We start from the raw sequence: 24,690 nt of genomic DNA on the forward strand, positions 1-24,690 counted from the left end.
CAGAATCTGGCACCCTGACCAGGACTAGAACCTGGTGTCTGGTGCCGCAGGTGGAGGATTAGCCTAGTGAGCTGCGGCACCAGTGGCCATTTGTATTTCTATGGAGAACTCTGTTCAGCTCCTTTGGCCATTTCATATCTGGATTCATTGTTTCATTTTATTTTTTTTTAAGTTGCGGATGTATTCTGGACATTAATCCTTTTTCAGATAGGTAGGTAGCTCACAGATATTTTTGCTCATTCTGTTGGAGGACTCTTTATTGATGATTTCCTTTGCTGTCCATAAGCTATTGACTTTGATATAATCCCATTTGATTAGTTTTGATTTTGTTGCTTTGCCCTGAAGGTCTTTTCTAAGAGTCAATCTGTACTTAAGTGTCTTGTAGTACTTACTCTACATTTGTTTCCAAAAGCTTCATAGTCCCTGGTCTTACATTTAAGTCCTTGATCCATTTTGAGTTGATTTTCTTCTTTTCTGTGAGTAATGGATCTAATTTCAATCTCGTATATAAATGCAGTTTTGCCAACACCAGTTTTTGAGGAGATTTTCCTTATAGCAGTGAATATCTGAGACCTTTTATCAAAAATCAGATGTCTGTACATATTGGTATTGATTTTGGGACTTGCACTGTTTTTTTTCCATTGGTCAATGTGTCACATTTTATGCCACTGCTGTGATGTTTTAATTAGTGTTGATTTGTAGTATGCTTTGAATCAGGTGTTGTGAGGCATCCAGGTACTTTTGTTTTGTTTTGTTTTGTTTTTTGGTAAGGAACCCCCAAGCTGTTCTGGATCTTCTGTGATTTGTATGAATTTTAGGCATTTTTTTTTGTTTTTCCACAAAGAATGTCACTGATATTTTGATAACAATTTAATTGAATTTTTATATTGCATTAGGTAAGGTTGACATTTTTTTTGACAGGCAGAGTGGACAGTGAGAGAGAGAGAGACAGAGAGAGAAAGGTCTTCCTTTTACCATTGGTTCAACCCCCAATGGCTGCTGCGGCTGACACGCTGTGACCAGTGCACCATGCTGATTTGAAGCCAGGAGCCAGGTGCTTCTTCTGGTCTCCATGCGGGTGCAGGGCCCAAGGACTTGGGCCATCCTCCACTGCACTCCCGGGCCACAGCAGAGAGCTGGACAGGAAGAGGAGCTACCGCCACAGAATCTGGCGCTCCAACCGGGACTAGAACCCGATGTGCCGGATCCGCAGGCAGAGGATTAGCCTATTGAGCTGTGGCGCCGGCCAAGGTAGACATTTTAGTGATACTCATTCTTCGAATCCATCAAAAGAAATATTTCATTATTTCTGTTCTTGGTGATTTCTTTTATCGAGATATGGTAATTTTGATTATAGAGCTTTAAAACATCTTTAATGTATTAAACACTGCTGTTTCTACAGTATGTTTATTTGTAACCTGTAACTTCACTTAATTGTTTCACCAGTCCTAGCAGTGTTTTGGGTTCATTGTATTAGTATTTCTGTTACAATGTCATGTCACCAGCAAGCCCTTAGAATTTGATGTTCAATTTTCACACCTATTTACTGATTCTTTCTTTCTTCTCCCTCATTGTTTTTGTGAAAATTTACAGTACTACATTCAGAAAGAGTGGTAAAAAGGGACATCCTTGTGTTGTTACATGTTTGACAAAAATGCTTTCAAATTTTCCCCATCCAGCATGACATTGGCTGTTGACATGTCATACATAGCCGTTATGATTTCGATATGTATTCCTTCTGTATCTATTTTGTGTAGTTTTTTAATCCTTTTTTATTCTATTGATATTTCTGTATCTAATTAGATGATAATGTGGTTTTTCAAAAGATTTATTTCATTTGTTTGCAAGAATGATATAGATTGATAGAGATAGAGCAAGAGCAAAAGAAAGGGAGGGAGGAAAAGAGGGAGAGGGGTCTTCTATTTGCTAGTTTATTCCCTAAATGACCTCAATGGCCAGACTGAGCCAGTATGAAGTCAGGATCCAGAACCTTCTTCCAAGTCTCCCATGTGGCTGAAAGGGCCCAACTAATTGGGACATCCTCTGCCACTTTCCCAGGCACATTAGAAGGGAGCTAGATTGGAAGAGGAGCAGCCTGGATGCGAAATGGCACACATATGAATGGAAGCATTGTGTGTTGTGGCCTTAACCCACTGCAATACAGTGCTGGCCCTGACAATGTGTTTTTTTTTTCTTTTTTTTTTTTTTTACATGCAGAGTGGACAGTGAGAGAGAGAGAGAGAAAGGTCTTCCTTTTGCCGTTGGTTTACCCTCCAATGACCACCACGGCCGGCATGCTGTGGCCAGTGCACCCGCTGATCCGATGGCAGGAGCCAAGTGCTTCTCCTGGTCTCCCAGGGGGTGCAGGGCCCAAGTACTTGGGCCATCCTCCACTGCACTCCCGGGCCAAAGCAGAGAGCTGGCCTGGAAGAGGGGCAACCGAGACAGAATCCGGCGCCCCGACCGGGGCTAGAACCCGATGTGCCGGTGCCACAAGGCGAAGGATTAGCCTAGTGAGCCACGGCGCTGGCTGACAATGTGGTTTTGTTCTTCAATTAGTTTGATATAATTTATCATGTGTATTAATTTGAAAATGTGGAACATCATGGCATTTCTGGGATGAATTCCAATCAAAGGTTATACATGAGCTTTTGCGTGTGATTTTGGTTTTGTTTGGCTAGAATTTTGTTGAGAATGTTTGCATCTTTTTCATTTACGATCTAGGCCAGCAGTTTTATTTACATTCAGTGTTTAGCTATCTTTTGTGGTCAGAGTAATTCTGGCCTCACAAAAAGTGTTTGTTAGAGTTGAATCCTATTCCATCCAGCTCAATATTTTAAAATAGCTGGAAAAGTATTGGAGTTGCTTTTTTAAATCTTCAACCTCCTTGGTTACCTTTACTCAAAGGTATTTAAATTTTAGTAGCTATTGTGAATGGAATGGATCTTTGAAGTTGTCTCTCAGCCATGACATTGTGTGTATACAAATTCTATTGATTTTTGTGTGTTGATTTTATATCGTGCCACTTTTCCAAACTCTGAGTTCTAATAATCTCATAGTGGAGTTTCTTGGTTCCCCCATTTGAAAAATCATGTCCTTTTGAAGGAGGGATAGTTTGACTTCCTCCTTCCCAATTTGTATCCATTTGATTTCTTTTTCTTGCCTAATGGCTCTAAAACTTCCAGATCTATATTGAATAGCAATAATGAGAGTACATCCTTGTCTGATTCCAGATCATAGTTGGGAATGCTTCCAACTTGTCCCCATTCATAAGATGCTATCAGTCGGTTTGACATAAATTGCCTTGATTGTGTGGAGGAATATTCTACTGTCAGTTTGCCTAAGGCTTTCTTTCTGAAAGGTTTTTGCATATTTTCCAGCTGTTTTCATCTATTGAAATAATTATATGTTTTTTAATATTTATTTAAATGAAAGGCAGACTTATTGAGTGACCAATTCATTGGCAAACAGTACATTGTAGTAATTCCCGATGTTTTTTTTTTATTTATTGGGTTTCTGTTATTACAGTTTGTTTTTTGTTTATGATTTTACTCATTAGGGTCTTATTCCTGTTTTTTTGTTTGTTTGTTTGTTTTGGAGATTTTCAGCAAGTTTGTAAAAAAAATTTTTAATGAGCTTTTCATTTCAGTGATCTTTTGTAATGTTTTTGCTTCAACTTTGTTTATTTCTTCTCAAATTTCCATGATTTCTGTCATCCTGCTAATTTGGAGTTTGATATGTTGGTTTTCCAGGTTTTGTGATGCATTGAAAAGCTCATTTATTTGATGCCTTTCCAATATCTTGTGGTAGGCACAAGTTGTTATCAAGTGTCCTCTTAACATTGTATTTGCTGTGTCCCATACGTTTTGCTGTGTTGTGCTGTTGTTATCTTCAATCATGTCCAGAAATTTCTTGATTTCCATTTTGATTTCTCCTACGACCCACCATTCATTCAGGAGCATGTCGTTTGGTCTCCATGTGTTTGCATATGTTTTGGAGTTTCTTGAGTTGTTGATTTCCCATTTCCTTGAATTTTGGTCATAGAAGATGCGTGAAATGATTTCAGTTACTGAGTTTACTAAGCTTGTTTTATGGCCTATCATATGTTGTGTCCTAGAGAAAGTTCCAGGGGCTGATGAGAAGAATGTGTATTCTGCAAGTTGTGGGATGAAAAGTTCTGAGTTAGGACTTCCAGCAAGGCAGTCTGTTCCCAGGGACACAGTGATGAGCGACTGAGTCACCTACAATTGTGACATAGGGGAGGGGCGAGGGAATGACCAAGAGAAGACAGTGCAGGTGTTCTCATAAGATATGTTTTGTATTTAAGAGATCCAAATTCCATGCATTTCATAAATGCAATTTAGGTACACAGTGATTGTCCCCACCTGACCTCTCTGTCCGGAGCGCAACACATCGTGCACTTGGTTGTCTGACTCCTGGCAGCAGCCCCGGGACAGACAAGGGCAAGGATGCTGGGTGTGTATCTGCCGTTCAGTACCCTGACCACAGGCAGTTTGGCAGAGCGCTGCACCATGCAGGAGTGGCTGGGTGTAAGCCTGGAGGTCTAGAGAGCTCCACACTGCCCTGAGCTTCTGATGGGCTGGATTGGGAGCAATGATGCCCTTGGAGGGCATTTGGTCATGGTGAGCACAGGGTGGGCATGTCAGGCTGGGGCTCAGGTCGCTGCCCCTGGTTAATCAAGGCAGTGCGGCCTCTTCCGCTGACGCTGTGTATTCTGGGAGGAAGGGGCGGGTGTTAGTTGGACGGCACTTGAGCAGTAGGCCTCGGGAAGAAGTAGGAGATGTCTGTGGGAGTGGCGTCGTGGTAGGCTGGCGGTGTTATTGGTGGCAGCGGCACGGGAGGCTTGGAGAGTGCGGGAGGGATTTGCTGCTTTTGAGATTATGGACAGTGAAATGTCCGGGGCCTTCTTCAAAGGATGCGGGATTCAGGGCTTCCCAGCGGTGTTTTCCCCCCAAATCCACAGGTTTGGAGGCAGTGGGGGTGGGTGGGAGCTCAACTGTGAGGAAGCCGAGACGCTGGTGTCAACCTCCCCTCCCCCCACGGAGGACACAGATGTGAACCTGTACCCATAATGGACTAGTGTTCTCTCGTAATTTGATGATACTCAGTTTTAGATTTTGTTCCTTGAAGTGTTTTTCATTGCTTTTTGTATAAGGTGTAAGGTATCGGGCTTCTTTCAGAGTTCTGCATGTGGAGGTCCAGTTTTCTCAGGACCAGTTTTTGAAGAAACTGTCCTTTGCACCTGGGATTGATCTTTAGCACTTTTAAAAGACAGAGTAGTTGTAGATGTGTGCGTTATTTCAGGTGTTTCTTTTCTGTTCCATTGTTCTATATGTCATTTTTTTTGCCTGTACCAAGCTGTTTTGATCGTAACTGCCCTGTTCTGTGTCTTACAATCTGTTATTGCGACGCTTTGAGTTTTGTCAATGTTGTATAAGGTTGCTTTCAGTATTCAGATGTTCTATGTTTTCATATGAATTTTAGCATTGTTTTCTTTCCATCTGGGCAAAATGTTATTTGTCCTTTGGTTGGGATCCCATTGTATCTCTAAATTGCTTATGGTAGAATGGAAATTTTCATTTTGTCGATTTTACCGATGAATGAACATGGCAGATTTTTCTATTTTTGTGTGTCTTCTTCCATTTCTTTAATGTTTATTAATTTTCATTGTAGACATTTTCATGGATATGAAACTGGACACCGAGTTGACGCTGAAGTTCAGCTGCTGGGTAATCTTCCATTTCTGGAGCCTGCTCATCTTCCTTGTAAAACCCGGCTAGGCCTTCACCCTGGACAGGAGCAACTGGTTAGTAGACATGGCTGCGTCCTGTAGATGGCAGCCTTTGGGCCAAGGGGGAGAGAAGGGAAGGGAAGGGACCTCTGTTCCCTGGAGTTGGGCTGGCGAGGCTGAGAGTAAGGTGGACTTCCAAGCTTTGGGAAGGAGGGTCAAGTGGGGGAGCCCTATAGACATTTGGAGACAGAAATGTGGGGGCCTAGCATTCCTAGAATAGAGTGTTGGCCACAGAGACAGAGGTGAATAAGATGTTGGTGAATGCGTTCCCTCGGGTGCTGCAGAGAATTAGGGGCGAAAGAACATGTTTATATGGGAAGACTGTGTCTCCAGGCAGTGGGGAGGGAGACCTGGGAGGAAAACTGCATGTGTTGACTCAGAGTACAAAAGGTAAGAAGTCTGCTTTGGGGAGACGTGGTAGTAGTTGTGATGTTTTAGAGTTTCAGGCTAAGGACGATGGGATTGCAAGTACTTTATGCAGTGGGAGTGGAGGGTTAGATGCCATGGGAAGAACCTGGTTCATGCAAGGTTCGGGGAGCTGAAAACAGGTTATTTCTGTATGTCACCATCCAGTGATAGAAAGGGAAAAGAGAAGGATTGCATGGAGGAAGGCAGGTGACTTTGAGGAGAGTTGTAATAGGGAGGAGCTGGTAGAACTACTTGTAAGAACTAGTGGAGCATCAGAGTGTTAGATCCAGGACAGGGCCTGGGGAGAAACCTTAGTTAAAGTGAGGGAAAGGATATCAGGAGGTAGTCAGAGGGACCTTTCAGAAGGTACTGGGGAATGGGTGCTGAGTTAATCAGGAAATTTGACCAAAGTGTCCCGACTACCAAGAGATGGAGAAGATCTTAGTTGAAATCAGATAAGTGTTGATAGGGGGCTTAGGTACATGGAGAAACTGACATAGCCTGGGAATGAAGTTTGTGACTTGTATTCAGTTTGTAGAAGTCAGAATTATAGCAGAGGACTTTCTCTTGGTAAACGTGTTTTTCTGGGTTTCAAAGGAGTGTCTGTGATGTGCCCACATTTGTTCTAGTTACTTAAGGTAATGCAGAGAGCATCATGTGGGTCCTTGAAAAAGTTTGTGGAAAGAGGGATTTGTAAGGTTGTTTCACTCTGTGTGTGTGTGTGTATGTGTATAGTATTATTCTTACCCATTCAACGATGATGTTAGAAGACTTCGTCAGTTTCTTGTTTTCGCTGCTGTGAAGCATACTGCAATAAATATTGTGGTGTACATATCTCTCTGATACAATATGTTCATGTGTTTTGGGTTATAGCCAGTAGAGAGATTGCTCCATATCGTATGGCAAGTCTGTCTGGTTTTTTAAGAAATCTCCATACCGTTTTCCACAGCATCTGCACTAATTTACATTTTTACCACCAGTGGGTAAGTTTTTCCCTTTTCCCACATCTTCCTCCTCATTGTGACTCTCCGTCCTTTGGGTTTTAGCCAGTATGTACGTGTGAGCTGATATCTCATTGTGGTTTGGATTTGCATCTCCCTGATAGCTGGTGATGTTGCGCATTTTTCCTATATTTCTTGGCCATCTGTATATCGATGGGGAACTGTCTGTTGAGCTCCTTTGGCTACTTCATAACTGGATTGGTTGGGTTTTTTATTGGTGTTTTTTTTTAAGTTGCAGATGTATTCCTGATATTAACCCTTATCATATAGGTTGCTGACAAGTATCCTTTGGTCATTCTTGTGAATGTCTCTTCACTCTATGATGATTTCCTTTGTTGTGCAAAGCTTTTCATTTCATTTGATCCCATTTGTTTGGTTTTGCTTTAGCTGCCTGGGCTTTGAGGGTCTTGTCTAAGAGTCATCCCCTATTCCAGTGTCTTGGAGCTTTCTTTGTATTTCCTTCAAAAAGCTTCACAGTCCTGGGTCATAGATTTAGGTCTCTGATCCATTTTGAGTTGATTTTCATATTTTGTTGGAGTTATGAATCAAATTTCAATGTTCTACACAAATACATCCATTTTTGGCAACACCACTTGTTGAAGAACTCCAATGGATGGTCTGAGACCTTTTGTAAAAATATGGTATTGAACATATTTTGATTAATAGTGGAGCTCACCTTGTTCTTTTCCATTGCTCTGTGTGTCACTTTTTATGCAAGTGCTATGATATTTTGTTTAGTGTCATTTGTAGAATGCTTTGAATCAGGTGTTGTGAGGTATCCAGGCTAACTTTGTTTCACTTTTTGCTCAGAAACACCTTATCTATTCTTCATCTTCTGTGATTTTGTTTGAATTATAGGTTTGTGGTATATAATTCTGTAAAAAACGTCATTGGTGTTTTGATGAAAATTTAATTGAATCTTTAGGTAGCATTAGGCAAGGTAGAGATTTTAATTATACTGATTCTTCAAATCCACCAAAAGAGACATCTTTCCACTTTTGTGTCCTTGGTGATTTCGTTCATCAGTGTATGGTGATTTTCATTTAGAGCTCTTTGACTTCTTTGAATAAATTTTTTCATAAACTTTTTATTTATGTGGTTATTGTCCTTGGGATATTTGTTGATTGCTCTATCAGTGAGTTCATCATTAATGTATAAACACTGCTGCTTACATACTATGTTTATTCATAACCTGAAACTTCACTTAATTGTTTCACCAGTTCTAGCAGTGTTTTTGGTGGATTGTTTTAGTTTTTTTCTGGTACCATATCATGCCATCTGTAAGCTTTTAGAATTTCACTTTCTCTTTTATAACATTGGTGCTGTTTATTTCTTTCTTCTCCTTTCTTTCTCTTGTGAAAATTTACTGTACTGCATTCAGTAAGAATTTTAAAAGGGGATATCCTTGTGTTGTTACATGTTTGACAAAAATGCTTTCACTTTTTGCCCATCCAGCATGGCATTGGCTGTTGAGTTGTGATACATAGCCTTTAAGATTTTGATGCCTATTCCTTTTATACCTACTTTGTGGAAGTTTTTTTTTTTTTTTATCATGAATGGGATTGGATCTTTCAGGTTATTTCTCTATCTTTTTTTTTTTCTTTTTTTTTTTTTTTGACAGGCAGAGTGGACAGTGAGAGAGAGAGACAGAGAGAAAGGTCTTCCTTTTGCCGTTGGTTCACCCTCCAATGGCCGCCGCGGCCGGCGCGCTGCGGCCGGCGCACTGATCCGATGGCGGGAGCCAGGAGCCAGGTGCTTTTCCTGGTCTCCCATGGGGTGCAGGGCCCAAGCACTTGGGCCATCCTCCACTGCCTTCCTGGGCCACAGCAGAGAGCTGGCCTGGAAGAGGGGCAACCGGGACAGAATCCGGCGCCCCGACCGGGACTAGAACCCGGTGTGCCGGCGCCGCAAGGCGGAGGATTAGCCTAGTGAGCCGCTGCGCCGGCCTATTTCTCTATCTAATGAGATGATAATGTGGCTTTTTAATAAAAACATTTATTTCTTTGTTTCTAATTTTTTTTAATTTTTTTTTATTTTTTGACAGGCAGAGTGGACAGTGAGAGAGAGAGACAGAGAGAAAGGTCTTCCTTTGCCGTTGGTTCACCCTCCAATGGCCGCCGCGGCCGGCGCGCTGTGGCCGGCGCACCGCACTGATCCGATGGCAGGAGCCAGGAGCCAGGTGCTTTTCCTGGTCTCCCATGGGGTGCAGGGCCCAAGCACCTGGGCCATCCTCCACTGCACTCCCTGGCCACAGCAGAGAGCTGGCCTGGAAGAGGGGCAACCGGGACAGAATCTGGCGCCCCGACCGGGACTAGAAGCCGGTGTGCTGGTGCCCCTAGGAGGAGGATTAGCCTAGTGAGCCGCGGCGCCGGCCTATTTCATTTATTTCTAAGAATTAGAAGGCCGGCAATGTGTTTCACTTGGCTAATCCTCTGCCTGTAATGCCGGCATCCCATATGGGCACCAGGTTCTATTCCCAGCTGCTCCTCTTCCAGTCCAGCTCTCTGCTGTGGCCCAGGAGGGCAGTGAAGGATGGCCCAAGTGCTTGGGCACCTGCAGCCGCGTGGGAGAACAAGAGGTGGCAGCTGGCTCCTGGCTTTGGATTGGTGTAGCGCTGGCCATAGTGGCCATTTGGGAGGTGAACCAACAGAAGGAAAACCTTTGTCTCTGTCTCTCCCTCTCACTAACTCTGCCTGTCAAAAAAAATCAATAAAATAAAAAAAAAAGAATTAGAAACAGAACAAGTGCAGGTGAACGAGATTGAGAGAGTATGAGAGCGAGAGAGTATGAGAGGGAGAGAGGTCTTCCATTTGCCAGTGCACTCCTGGAATGACCGTGATGGCCAAACTGAGCCAATATGAAGTCAGGATCCAGGACCTTCTTCTGGGTCTCTGATGTGGCTGCAGGGGCCCAAGGAATTGGGACATCCTCCACTGCTTCCCCAGGCATGTTAGGAGGGAGCTGGATTGGAAGTGGGGCAGCCAGAACGCACACTGGCACCGACATGGAAAGACAGCACTGCATGCCGTGGCTTTAACGTGCTGTAACACAGCACCAGGCCTGCTTGTCTGACTCCGGGCAGCAGCCCCGGCCACCGACTAGGCCAAGGATGCTGGGCAGGTATCCTCCATTCAGTACCCTGACTACGGGCAGTTTGTCAGAGCGCTGCACCAACGGGATTGTCTAGGTGTCAGCCCAGAGCTCTAGAGAGCTCCATACTGCCCTGAGATTCTGGTGGGCTGGATGGGAATCGACGATGTCCTTGGAGCATTTCTGATTGTGATGAGCACAGGGCTGCAGTGCCATTTAGAGCTAAGGCCACTTCCCCTGATTCATCAAGGTAGCTTGGCCTCCTCCACTGACACTGTGTTTCCTGGGAGGAAGGGGGAGGTGTTATTTGGATGGCACTTGCACATTTAAGCTAACAGGACAGAGATGCCCAGGGGCTGCCTCAAAGGAGATGGGATCCCGTGACTTCCAGCAGCATTCTCCCTCGAAATCCACAGGTTCGGAGTCAGCGGCTCAGCCATGAGGAAGCCGAGAAGTGATGTCTGCCTCCCCTCCTCCCTCCCAGAGGATCTGGATGTGAAACTAACCCAGAGTGGACGCTGAAGCTCAGCTGCCAAGTAATCTCCCATTCCCAGAGAGACTGCACAGCTTCCTGCTCAACGCCAGCTGGGTCTTCTTCCTGGAGAGGAGCAACAGGTGAGCAGATGTGGCTGCCCCAGTAGTGGCCATGTCTGGATGCACAAGGGGAAGGGAAGGGAAAGCCCATTCCCTGGGGTTGGGCGGCCCAGGCTGACAGTGATGGGCCCTTACCCCATGGCAAGGAGGGTCATGTGGGGTAGCCCCACAGGCATGGGGAGAAATGTAGGGGCCTGGTGGGCTTCAGTAGAATTGGATAGCATGCAGACAGGGATGGATAGGATGTTGGGGGAATGAGTTCCCCCGGGCACTGCAGAGAATTAGGGGCCAAAGAACATGGTAATAGGGAAAGACTTGGGTATCCAGGAAATGGGAGGGAGACCTGGAGGACAAGTGTGTGCTGTCGAGTCAGAGTACAAAACCCAAGAAGTCTGGATTGGAGAGACGTGTTAATAAAAGTTTGGGTTTGAGATTTCGGACCTAAGAATGACGGGATGGAGGTATTTAGTGTGGTGTGAGTGGAGGGTTAGATTTTATGGAAGAACCTGGGGCATGCAATGTGTTGGGAGCTGAAATCAGGTAATTTCTGTATATTGCCACTCTGTGATATAGACAGGGAAATGGAAGGAGTGTATGGAGGAGGTCAGGTGACTTTCAGTAGAGTTGTAATAGGGAGGAGCTGGTAGGTCTACTAGTAGAACTGGTGGAGTCTCCGAGTATTAGACCTGGGACAGCATCTGGGCAACAACCTTAGGAAAATGAGGGTAAGAAAATGGTGATGGGTGTGGTGTGGTCTTTCTTAGGGACTGTGGTATGGGTGCATGGTCAATCAGGAAACTTTGACAAAGCTCTCGGGAATACCAGGGATGGGAGAGGCTTATCTGGGAGAAAACTGGATTGGTGGTGTGCTTAGGAAGACAAGAACCTGATCAAGCCTGGAATGAAATTTGAGGCTTGAGGTCAGCTTATAGAAGTCTGAATTTGGGCAGAGGACTCTGTCTTGGTAAAGGTGTATTTCTTGTCTTTCAAAGATGTTTCTGTTATGTGCCAGCATTTGTTCTCGTTATTTAATGTAATGCGGGGGGCAACGTGAGGTACTTTGAAAAGTTTGTGGAAAGAAGCAGTTGTGAGTTTGTTGTCTTTCAAGACATTTTGATGAACTGCGCACAGCTTTGTCGTGGTGCATGTTTTCCATATCCTTCTAGGCAGCTCTGTGTGAAAGTTTCTGCTTTCATGGAGTTTTTGTTCTGGTTGTTGTTTGGGGGCTGGGGATGACTCGAGTCCTACAGGACTTTACCGGGTAGGAGTTCTTGAAATATCTTCCCCTTATGTTGGAACGTATACTTTGTAGTACTTCCTATTCCTCGCGTGTTTTTTTATACCATCTCTGATGTTTCCATTTGCTTTTATGAGCCATTATACCTTGTCTTATTTCACGCTGTCACATTTATTAGGAATGCAAATTCTTCCTTAGGTTTTTCTTTTCAATGCAGTGTTATTTTTGAGTAACACTTATGCAGAATTATATAGTTTTATACTCTCACTTTATAGTTTATTTCTACATAAAGATTTTCAAACTTACATTTTTATAAAACTCATGTTTTCCTGGTACAGAATTTTGTGAACATGCACATTTTACATTTTTAATTTTCCTGCAATTTGAGTGCTTACCTATTTTATGTAAATCTCCATCAAAGATTAATACATCCCAGTAGATGTATTTGTTTTTTAGGTTAAAAAAATTCTTCAATATGTTCTATAGAACAATTATGAATCAACATTCCCTTCTTTCTGCTCTCCTTCCAACGCTGTCTCTCCCAGTGTACCTCTTCCTTTCTTTCTCCATTTGTTCCTCCTTTCCTTACTTTCATCCATTTTTGGACAGTTTCTATATTTGCATTTTAGTAAAAAAGCTAAATTCTTTACCGTATAAGAAGTTCAGATACTAAAAAATGGGGGGGGGGGGACAATGTTTGGCATCCCCTATGGGTGCTTGTTCAAGTCCCATTTAATCCACTTCTTTTTTTTTTCTAAGACGTATTCATTTATTTGAAAGACAGTGTTATAGAGAGGCAGAGAGAGTGAGTGAGAGGTCTTCAATCCACTGGTTAACTCCCTGGAAGGTCCAAATGGCCAGAGGTGCACTGATCTGAAGCCAGGAGCCAGGAGCTTCCTCAGGGTCTTCCAGTGCAGGTGTAGGGGCCCAAGGACTTGGGCCATCTTCCACTGCTTTCCCAGGCCATAGCAGAGAGCTGGATCAGAAGTCGACCAGCTGGGACTTGAAACCAGCACCCATATGGATGCCGGCACTGCAGGAGGCACCCTTACTCGTTATGCCACAACACCGGTTTATACTCCATTTCTGATCCAACTCCATGCTAATAGTGCTTGTGACTTTGCACCCATGTGGGAGACCTGGAAATGTGAACCAGCAGATGGAAGATCTCTCCTTCTTTCTCACTCTCTGTATGTAACAATGTCTTTGTAAAAAAAAAAAAAAATAGATCTTCTAAAAATAAGGAAAGATTAGAATCCCTCGTTTATAGGGAATATAAGTAACAAGTATAATCAGTTGAATGGAAAATTGACCATGTTATTTATACACCCTAAATTTAAAGTAATCACAGATCATTAAAACTATACTAACGTAACATTCTTTTTTCTTTTTAAAATTTTTTAAAATTTACTTACTTAAAAGAATTACTGAAAGAGGTGTAGAGATAGAGGGAGAAGTCTTCACTCTGCTGGTTCATTTCCCAAATTGCCACATGGCTAGAAATGAGCCGATCGCAAGTTATGAACCAGGAGCCTCTTCCAGGTCTCCCACGTGGATGCAGGGACCCAAGGACTTGGGCCATCTTCTACTGCTTTCCCAGTCCATAGCAGAGAGCTAGATCAGAAGAGGAGCATTGGGGTCTAGAACCTGTGCCCATGTGGTGGGATTCCCACCTTTCAAGCCTGGGCTTTAATACACTGCCACACAGCCCCTGCCCCTTCAATTATTTTTAAAATGAATGAAAAGAGATCATATTTCATGAATTGTGGAGGTACAGTTCTAAGAATAAACCCAGAATTTCCTCTCTTCCCCTTTCCTCTTTTCATCTATTTTTCATGATATGATTATAATCCATGTAATATTCAGGGTAACCATAATATTCATAGGTAAAAGGTAGAAAGAATAGAGTTCCACCAGAGCAGTATGATGATCTTTTATTTTAAGACATTAAATTAAAAAAAGAAACATTAGTTTTCTTGAGAGGTATTGTTACAGAGAGAGGGAGGCGTAGAGTTAGAGGTCTTCCATAAATATGGGTTCATTCCACAAATGGCCACAATGTCTGGAGGTGGGCCAGTGCAAAGCCAGGAACCAAGAGTTTCTTCTGTTTTTCCCGCTATGTTGCAGGGGCCCAAGCCTTTGGGCCATCTTCCATTGCTTTCTCAGGCCATCAGTAAGGAAGAGGATTGGAAGTGGAGCAGCTGGACTTGAACTGGTGCCCATATGGGATGCCGGCACCACAATGGATGCTTAACCCACTATGCCACAGTTCCGGCCCCAGTGTTCCGTTCTTAACCACTGGTTTGTCCAAGTTATCAAATAGTGTTTTCTAGGAGTATATTTGCAGCAATAGTGATACACATTGGCATTTTTTTTGTTTTTGTGTTTTGAATTTTTCAAAAAGTTAACTTCCACATGTAAGGTAATACATGTGGTATTTTTCTTTTTCTGGCTGATTTCTCTAAGATGAAGTCCTCCAGTAACTCCATTTTGATGCACTTGATAAAATTTCATTATTTTTAAGTCCTGAATAACATTTGATCATCAATCTATACCATCCTTTCCTTAGTAATTCATCTGATGATGGAAATCTTTGTTTAATCTTCATAAATAAATCCTTGTTTATGCCTTGTGGCTGCTGTGAACTGTATTGCAATAAACATGGTGGTGGTGGTATCTCTCTCTTTTTTTTAAGACAGGCAGAGTTAGTAAGAGAGACAGAGAGAAAGGTCTTCCTTTCTGTTGATTCACCCTCCAAATGGCTGCTACAGCTGGTGTGCTGCACCAATCCAAAACGAGGAGCCAGGTGCTTCCTCCTGTCTCCCATGCAGGTGCAGGGCCCAAGGACCTGGGCCATCCTCCACTGCCTTCCCAGGCCACAGCAGAGAGCTGGACTGGAAGAGGAGCAACTGGGACAGAATCTGGCACCCCAACTGGGACTAGAACCTGGGGTGCTGGTGCCGCAGGTGGAGGATTAACCAAGTGAGCCGTGGCACCGGCCAATCTCTCTTATTTTTTTGTAAGAGGAGAGAGTTTTATCAGTTCTTTTGTTATACTCTCATGCTCACCTTCTCTGCTCCAAGGAGACCAGTTGCAGAGCTCTAGCCCCAGTGAGTGTTGTATTTGTCCACACTGCCACAAGAACACACAAAGCATCAGTGCAGTTCACAGTGTGAGCCTGGGTCCTGCAGCAATGACTCTCACCAGAGAATCAGGGCAACCTGAGCATGTGGAGCAGCCCAGAATGACTGCTCAGGGACCCGGCCACACCCTGCACCCTTCCATGCAGCCACAGTGTTTTCACAATCCCAGCACACAAGGCTCCCGCAGTCAAAACCGCCCAGACCCCTGTCAGTTCTCCCAGCCAGACTCAGGCGTCTCATCTCAGCTGGTTGCTGGGTACATGGACAGAAGCTGGAACAGCTGATAATATGTCCAAAATGGTTCCCGCCATACCTCAGCTAGTTACAGGATACTGATGCAGGGTGGCTCAGGGAGATAGAAACATATGCCCCCCCTTTATACTTCTAGGTGGCAGGTACACTATTCCCCACAGGACTCCAAGCCAAACTCATTCCAGGCTGTTCCCTCAGCTTTATCGCCAGTGGCTCAGGCTACTTCAGTGATCTCAGCTCACTCTCCAAAGCTGGTGTTGATGCTCTCGGCCACTTGGTTACTGAGTTCTGTGTGTCCACACCCTCCTCTACTTTGCGTGGAGTGTCCTCTGAAGTTTCTTCCCTTTCCTAAGATTGCAATCTCAAAATTTTCCCCCTCTTCTTTAAACTATCTTCTAGACTAGAACAATAAGCTCCCTCTCTATTCTGCCATCTTGCAGTCTTGCAATCCTGTTGATTTCTTCTCTGATTTTAATTATTTCTCTTCTACTAGGTTTGGGTCTGGTTTGCTGCAGATTTTCTAGATCCTTGAGATGCATTGAAAGCTCATTTATTTGGTGCCTTTCCAGTTTCTTGATGTAGGCGCCTATTGCTATAAACTTGCCTCTTAACACTGCTATTGCTGTATCCCATAAGTTTTGGTATGCTGTGCTTTTATCCTCATTTACTTCCAGAAAATTTTTGATTTCTCTTTTGATTTCTTCTATGACCCATTGTTCATTCAGGAGCATGTTGTTCAATCTCCGTGTGTTTGCATATGCTCTAGGGGTTCCTGAGTTGCTCATTTACAACTTCATTTCTTTATGGTCTGAGAAGCTTGACCCCAATTTAAGAAGCAGAGAGACTCAGAATGATTTTTAACTGTTCACTTCCACTGAACTGTGATCCACTGGGTGATTCCAACTCTGCCAGAAATGGAAGCTGGGAACTAAATCCAGGTCTCCCATTTGCATGGCAGTGATAGATTTCTGTGAGTCGTCATCTGCTGACTCCCAGGGTCTTCCTTGGCAGAAAGCTGGATTCAAACTGAGGCACTGCATTGTGGGTGTCTCAATGGGTGTTCCAACTACAAGGCAAAATGCCCACACACAAAAAAGTTTTTAACTGTCAATGCAGGTCACCTCCAGCCTCCAGCAGTTGGACAGTTACCATGGAAGTGTCCTTACCATTTGCTGCATTCAGCAGCTTCTCTCTTCCTGGTAAGCTTGTATTTCTTGTAGTGGCATATATTTCTCATGTTCAGGGACGCTGTTTTCCTTATGACCTCAATTCTTGGGCTAATCTAAGGAGAGAATTGGTGTTTAGTGTGTTGTACTATTTTCTTGTCTGAGAGTCTGAGACCTGAGGTTTATCTTTACTCTGTTGTCTCCTGCAGCAGCCTGGGCTTATTCTACATTCGGAGCTCAAGAGCTGAGGGAGTGCATCAGAGACAGCATGTTTGGGGGACAGGAGTTAGCCCAAGCAACACCAGGTGACATTAGAGCAAGTGGCACCCAAAGAGGGTGTGGATAGGGATAAGCCGAGTCAGAAACTTCAGGGGACTCTCACATATGCCTGATCCACTATCCAACTCCTCCAGGGGCATCCTGAGTTGAGCAGTAAGGACTGGGAGAGGAACTTATTCCACAGTGACGTGTGTACCTGTCCAGGGAGCTGCTCTGATGGACCCAGATTAGGTTTACAGGGAGTGGATGCACTGCCTCCTGTAGGATGGGGCTGTGAGCCTGAGGCTCTGACCAGACACAGGAGCCTCAGTTCTGGGGCTGTCCTTGCAGGTGATGCCCTCTAAGGAGAGTTGACTTAGAGAGAGCAGGTGGAACTTGAGGAAGGGATGGGTATGTCTGTTCTTACATTAAATAGTTCTTCCCTAAAGTCAGGTATATCAGGGTAATGGGACCCTTCCTCTGATGTGTTGGTACTAAGAATATTCTTCCGGGCTTTGAGTTGAGAAAGACTTTACACACAGTACTTTTTAGCTGTGAGAAGTATTTGGAATTCAGCTATGAATGTGTCCCTGCAGAAACTCAAGCCCATGAATGGTAGATCACAGGTTGTTTTGCTAACAATGTGATGTTTCTGATACACTGGAGGATTCTGTCAGCCCAGAGCCTGGCAGGGTAGGACAAGCACATTGGAGGTCATGACAGTAAGATGAAGAGAGGACTCCTCTTGTACAGATATTCTAGAAAATTACCAGCAACATGAAGCAAATCTGTAAGCACATGTGAATGAAAAAAACCAAAAGGGGAAAAGCTGTTATCAAATGATCCCTTAAACAAACATCAGACAGGCAGTGAATCTGCCTCATGTTTGAATATAATTGTAGAGCAGTGTATTTTTCTGTTTTTATCATAGCTCCCAAAGAGGAGTTCACTATCTTTGCATGGTGCAGTGCAGAGTTCTCCTTCATGAAGGGGTCGTGCTGCATCTGTGCTGAGAGCACAATACACTTGACAGGGCCTTAGGGAAGGAGTCCGTCTGACAGGGTATTGTCATCACTTTGACTCACTGCTGACACACAGAAATGGATGCTACCAAGATTGCCCAGAAAACTAATGATAATAATAGCTAATTTTTTTGGTTAAAATATTTTGAAAGAACTCAGAAAGTATTCTGGGGAGTGCAACTGCTCAGTAAAATTTTGGAAAGGCTGAGTCATCTCACCTGACCTGCTGAGAGTCAGAAAACAGAATATTCAGGATCCTGGTGCTTGTGGTGCAAGAAGTGAAGGCAGCTCCTGTTCAACAGGACTACCATAAGCAATGGGTTAAAATAAGTGAAGTAAAAGGAATTGCTCCAGAAAAAAATGTTACCCATCAGATTTTCTCAGAATATCAAAGATGTTAAAATAATTATCACATAGCAGAGTACTGATAGCAATGCCGCATTGCAATGTTAATCTTGTACAGATATTCTAGAAAATTACCAGCAACATGAAGCAAATCTGTAAGCACATGTGAATGAAAAAACCAAAAGGGGAAAAGCTGTTATCAAATGATCCCTTAAACAAACATCAGACAGGCAGTGAATATGCAACATGTTTGAATATAATTGTAGAGCAGTGTATTTTCCTCTCCTAAGACTCTAGTCTTTACATTGCTCACATCTCAGTTAATAGGCTCAATTCTCTGTACAGAATACTTTATATCAGATGAATGTGTGCATGTGTGTGTGCATGTACAAGTGCATTCTGAAGAGGAAAGGAGATCAGAAATAATTGAGAACAAAATACTATCTAAATCAGAATGCAAATTTCTTTTTTTTTTTTTTTGACAGGCAGAGTGAACAGTGAGAGAGAGAGACAGAAAGGTCTTCCTTTGCCGTTGATTCACCCTCCAATGGCCGCCGCGGCCGGCGCACCGCGCTGATCCGATGGCAGGAGCCAGGAGCCAGGTGCTTTTCCTGGTCTCCCATGGGGTGCAGGGCCCAAGCACCTGGGCCATCCTCCACTGCACTCCCTGGCCACAGCAGAGAGCTGGCCTGGAAGAGGGGCAACCGGGACAGAATCCGGCGCCCCGACCGGGACTAGAACCTGGTGTGCCGGCGCCGCCAGGCGGAGGATTAGCCTAGTGAGCCGCGGCGCCGGCCAGAATGCAAATTTCATTCATGTCTCTCCCTTTGTATTTTCAGAAAAGAGTTATTTGCCAGAGAGTGAATATCATGGCATTGACTAATGTTCTGACGAGGGCATAATATTCTACTCTAAAACAATGTACCCGGTGGTTTTCAGCAAGGAAACTGTTAAATTTCCCAAGGGAATTCCTTACTGTTAGTAAGACTTCTGAAAATTAACTAGTGAGAATAAATGCCACAAAGTCTAACACCAATACTCTGAACTAAATTTGCTTATGCCATACCTCTAAAAAATAAATTGCATTCTGCTATGTTGCTATGCCCGTTCATGAGGCATAACTATTTTAAAGTAAAGCATCTTGGGGATTCCAAAAGAGCAGAATGGGGAAAGGGTGTACTGCTTTAGGCTAGGGGAAAACAGTAAAAAAATAGTGGATGAAGTACATTCTTAGGGAAGACTTGGAGAGCAAACTATAGGAAGTGCTGAGGAAGGAAGAAGGACACTGTGGATCATGGTGGAAGGCCCACGTGGATGCAAAGCAGCAAGCACAGACACAGCACATGACCCCAGGAGCTGAGAGCAGGAGACTGCACCAGCTTTGGAGAGTGAGGTAAGATCAGTCTGCAGAAACCTGTGGCACTGGTGATCTAGCTGGAGGGAGAGCCTGGTCGACTGCACTGTCTGTGAATGCGGCCTGGAGTCCTGAGTGTGATAGGGTACCCACTAACGCAGTGAAAAAAAAGGGGGGACACATTTCCCTCTCCCCGTTTCCCCACAAACAGGTGGCTGAGAGAGGGCAGGTGGAATTATGGGTGTAAGTAGCAGCTGAGCAGGTCTTGGGCAGATGGTGGGGAGGAGAAGCCAGTATGAAATGAGGAGGGGCTGTGGCGAGTGACTCTTGGTGCACGTGTGGGATCCAGGGATATTGCCAGAGAGCAAAGTCCCTGTTCCCCACTGACCTTGAGTCTGGCTGGGAGGATTGATGGGGGCTGTGCACCCAGGTAGGACTGTGAGGTACTCCCAGGCACTCAACATAGCAGAGGCTCAGGGGCTCAAAACCCAAGGTGGAGCAGCCACGGAGAGCTGGTTCTGGGAACATGGCTCTCTCTCCATGGATGGGTGGAGCAGATCTTCTGCACGCCATGGCTCAGAGAGCTTCCCCCAGGTATCCCAGTTGGATTCAGAGGCCCAAAGACATGGGCCATCTTCTCTGCTTTCCCACGTGGGAGATGTGAATGAAGCTCCTGGTTGCTGAGTTCAGTCTAGCTCAACCATGGCATCCAGGATTCTCCTGGTAAACTTCTCTCTGGGGGAGGGTGTGTGGCACAGCAATGACACCACCTGTTGGGACGCTCCCATCCCATAACAGAGGGCCTGAGTTCAAGTCCCAGCTCTCCTTGCAGTTCCAGTTTCCTGTAATACCCACCCTGGGAGACAACAGGTAGTGGCTCAAGTTGTTGGGTCCTTGCCACCCACATGGACCCAGGTTGAATGCCTGGGTCCTGGCTTCTGCCTGGCCCAGCCATGGATATTGTACCTATTTGGAGGGCTAAACAAGGATGGACGTTCTCCCCATCTGTCTTTTTCTCTTTTGTGTGTCCCTGCCTTTCCAATCAATAAAAAAATTTGGGGCCAGTGTTGTAGCATAGTAGGTTCAGTCACCTTCTGTAATGGCAGCGTCTCATATTGGCACTGGTTTGTATGCAGGCTGTTCCACTTCTGATCAGGATTCTCCCGAATGTCCTGGGGAAAGCAGTGGCAGATGGAACAAGTGCTTGGGGCCCTGCCACCCTCTCGGGAGACCGGGAAGTCTCGACTCCTGACTCCTGACTCCTGGCTTTGTCCTGGTCCCATAGTGGTTGATGCAGCCACCTGGGGAGTAAACCAGTTGGATGGAAGATCTCTCTATGTCACAGTCTCTGTATCTTGGGCTTTCAAATTAATAAGTAAATCATACAAAATTTTAAAAAATTTATTTGGTACATATTACTTATGTTGTAGAAACTGGAATGGATTAGAATCTGTGCACGCTGGGTCCAAGCAAATAGGTAATCAGTTGGCATTCCCTTACTTCTTCATGATGAACATAAATGTGGAAGTTTTCATAGTGACTTTGCCAACCTATCAGTGCCTACAGAGCAAGCATCATCTGCTGTGGGTGTGATCTACGGAAAGTGGAGTATCATCATCCCATTTAACACTAATTCTGTGTATTATAAAGAGTTTATTCATTTCATCGAAATTATTTAACTGGTCAGCATGAATTCCATCTTATTTCTATATTATTTTAATATCTGTAGGATATAATTTTTATTTCTGCTATTTGTTATTTTTGTATTTCTTTGTTAAATTATTCTAGTAAAGTTTTAGAAATTCCCCTTTTTTCCAATAGACAATAGTTACCATCATTAGTTTTCCTGTGTTCTTTGCTTTCAATTTAATTTTGTTTCACTCCATTACTCTTTCTCTTTTTTTGTTGTTATTGGTTTCATCTACTTTCATTTACTTCCTTAGGGTGTGTCATTGATTTAAACATTTTCTAATAATATGATCATTTTAAACATTAATTTTCCTATAAATTCTGCTATTTCTGTATGCCACAGATTTCAAAAACCCATGTTTTAATTATATTCAACTCAAAATATGTTTCAGTCCTGAGATTTCTTTTGGATTTGAAGATTTATGTAGAAGTGTATTGCTTAAAATGGTTGGATATTTTAAAAATATTTCCTTCTTACTGATTTCTAATATAGTCCTGTTACATTTTGACTGTTTTACTTTATCTCTCAAATTTATTGAGATTTAACTATGACACTTTAAAATACTGTCTAATGAGTCAACGTTTCATGTGTACCTGAAAATAACATGTATTTACATTTCTGCAAATAGAATTCTATAAATGTTGATTAGGATGAGCTTATTGACAATGATTTTTTTTAAAGATTTAATTTATTTATTTGAAAGGCACAGTTACAGAGAGAGGTAGAGAGAGAAAAGAGAGGTCTTCCATCTGCTGCCTCAGTCCTCATAGGGCTGGAAGTGCTGGAGCTGAGCCGATCCGAAGCCAGGAGCCAGAAGCTTCTTCTGGGTCTCCCACATGGGTGCAAGGGCCCAAGGATTTGGGCCATCTGCTGCTGCTTTCCCAGGCACATTAACAGGGAGTTGGATCAGAAATGGAACAGCTGGGACTTGAACCAGTGCGTATATGGAATGCCAGTGCTGCAAGCTAGGCTTTAACCTGCTGCCCCACAGCGCCAGCCACGACAATGATTTTTGAAATGCATGTTTTGTGCTCTTTTTTTCTAATTTCAACAGTTACAAAAATTATGTGAGAATCTGCAACTATGATTGGAGATTTATCAGTTTATTTTCTCAGCTACATTTTAATTCAAATATTTTGAACTTACAGTATTATAGTGCTATATCTCATTGATATATTCACTATTTATCTTTATAGAATGGTATGCTTTATCTTGAGTTACTTTTTCCCTAGATATTAAGGGCACAGGAGTGACTGGGGATGGGGGGCATCTGCCCCAGGTGAGGATTGCAGGAGTGATGGAGGGGAGATCCACCCCAGGTGAGGGATGCAGGACTGACGGAGGGCATATCCGCCCCAGGTGAGGGGTGCAGGAGTGACAGGGGCATCCGCCCCAGGTGAGCAGTGCAGGAGGGACAGAGGGGGCATCTGCCGCAAGTGAGAGGTGCAGGTGAGATGGAGGGCAGATCCGCCCCAGGTGTGGGGTGCAGGCATGATGGAGGGGGCATCCGCCCCGGGTGAGGGGTGCAGGAGTGATGGAGGGGGCATCTGCCCTGGATGAGGGGTGCAGGGGTGATGGAGGGGGCATCCGGCCCAGGTGAGGGGTGCAGGAGTGACAGGGCATCTGGCCCAGGTGAGTGGTACAGGAGTGTCAGAGGGGGCATCTGCCCCAGGTGAGGGGTGCAGGAGTGAGGGAGGACAGATCCACCCCAGGTGTGTGGTGCAGGCATGATGGAGGGGGCATCTGCCCCAGGTGTGGGTTGCAGGTGTGATGGAGGGGGCATCTGTCCCAGGTGAGGGGTGCAGGAGTGATGGAGGGAGCATCCGGCCTTTGCGCATTCTTAACTGGATTTTTTGTTTTCTTGTTGTTGAGTTCCTTGAGCTTTTTGTAGATTCTGGATATTAATCTTTTATCAGTTTCATAGTGTCCAGACCATTTTCTCCCATTCTTTCTGTTGCCTCTTCACATGGCTGAGTGTTGCTTTCTCAGCACAGAAGCTTCTCAGCTTCATGGAATCACGTTTGTCTGTTTCTGCTTTTGTTACTTGTGCTACTGGGATCTTTCCCCAGAAATCTTTGCCTATGCCAATATCTTTCAGTTTTCCCCAATGTTCTCTAGTAGTTTGATATTGAGTTTTAGATTTTGTTCTTTGGCGTGTATATAATTAAGGTATGGTTCTTCTTTCATAGTTCTTTATGTGGAATTTTCTCAGGACCATTATTTGAAGAGGATGTCCTTTGCACCTGGGATTGATCTTTAGCTCCTTCTTCAAAGATAGATTAGTTGAGATGTGTGCATTATTTCAGGTGATTCTTTTCTCTTTCATTTTTCTATATATCTTTTTTTTGCATATACCAAGCTGTTTTGATTGTAACTGCCCTTCGAGTTTTGTTTATGTTGTCTGAGATTGCTTTCACTATTCAGATGTTCTGTGTTTTCATGTAAAATTTAGCATTGTTTTCTCTCACCTGGGCAAAATGTTATTTGACCTTTGATTGGGATCCCATTGTGTCTGTAAATTGCTTGTGGTAGAATGGATATTTTCCCTATGTTGACATTGCCAGTGAATGGGCATGGAAGATTTTTCCATTATTTTGTGTCTTTTTCCATTTCTTTAATGTTTTATAAATTTCATTGTAGACATTTTCATGGATATGAAACTGGACACCAAGTTGACACAGAAGTTCAGCTGCTGGGTAGTCTTCCATTTGTGGATCCTGCTTGGCTTCCTGGTAAAACCTAGCTGGGCCTTCACCCTGGACAGGAGCAACTGGTTAGTACATGTGGCTGTGTCCTGTTGATGGCAGCCCTTGGGCCCAAGGGGAAGGGGAAGGGAAGGGAACCCTGTTCCCTGGGGTTGGGCTGGCCAGGCTGAGAGCAAGGTGGACTTCCAAGCTTTTGGAAGGAGGGTCAAGTTGGGGATCCCTATAGACATATGGAGACAGAAATGTGGGGGTCTAGTGTTCCTAGAATAGAGTGTTGGCCACAGAGACAGAGGTGAACAAGATATTGGTGAATGAGTTCTCTTGGGCTCTGCCAAGAATTAGGGGCCAAAGAACATGTTAATATGGGAAGACTGTGTCTCCAGGCAGTGGGAGGGAGACCTGGGAGGAAAACTGCATGTGTTGACTCAGAGTACAAAAGATAAGAAGTCTGCTTTGGGGAGACATGTTAGTAGTTGTTATGTTTTAGAGTTTCAGGCTAAAGACGATGGGATTGCAAGTACTTCATGCAGCGGGAGTGGAGGGTTAGATGCCATGGAAGAACCTGGTTCATGCAAGGTTTGGGGAGCTGGAAACAGGTTATTTCTGTATGTCA

At 44.0% G+C, this 24,690-nt stretch overlaps 1 long non-coding RNA gene across 1 annotated transcript in view; it reads left to right on the forward strand.

The window, feature by feature from the left end:
• Positions 1-5,695: 5,695 nt before the first annotated feature.
• LOC149120444 (uncharacterized) overlaps positions 5,696-24,690 on the forward strand; it is a 32,585-nt gene continuing 13,590 nt past the window's right edge. The window contains exons 1-3 of the long non-coding RNA XR_016226045.1: positions 5,696-5,827; positions 10,728-10,926; positions 24,013-24,145. This is a non-coding gene — a long non-coding RNA (uncharacterized LOC149120444). The remainder of the gene's footprint in view (positions 5,828-10,727; positions 10,927-24,012; positions 24,146-24,690) is intronic.

This window comes from Oryctolagus cuniculus, chromosome 19, assembly GCF_051225735.1.
Source record: "Oryctolagus cuniculus isolate XC-2025 breed Fujian yellow rabbit chromosome 19, ASM5122573v1, whole genome shotgun sequence".
Classification (NCBI taxonomy): Eukaryota; Metazoa; Chordata; class Mammalia; order Lagomorpha; family Leporidae; genus Oryctolagus; species Oryctolagus cuniculus.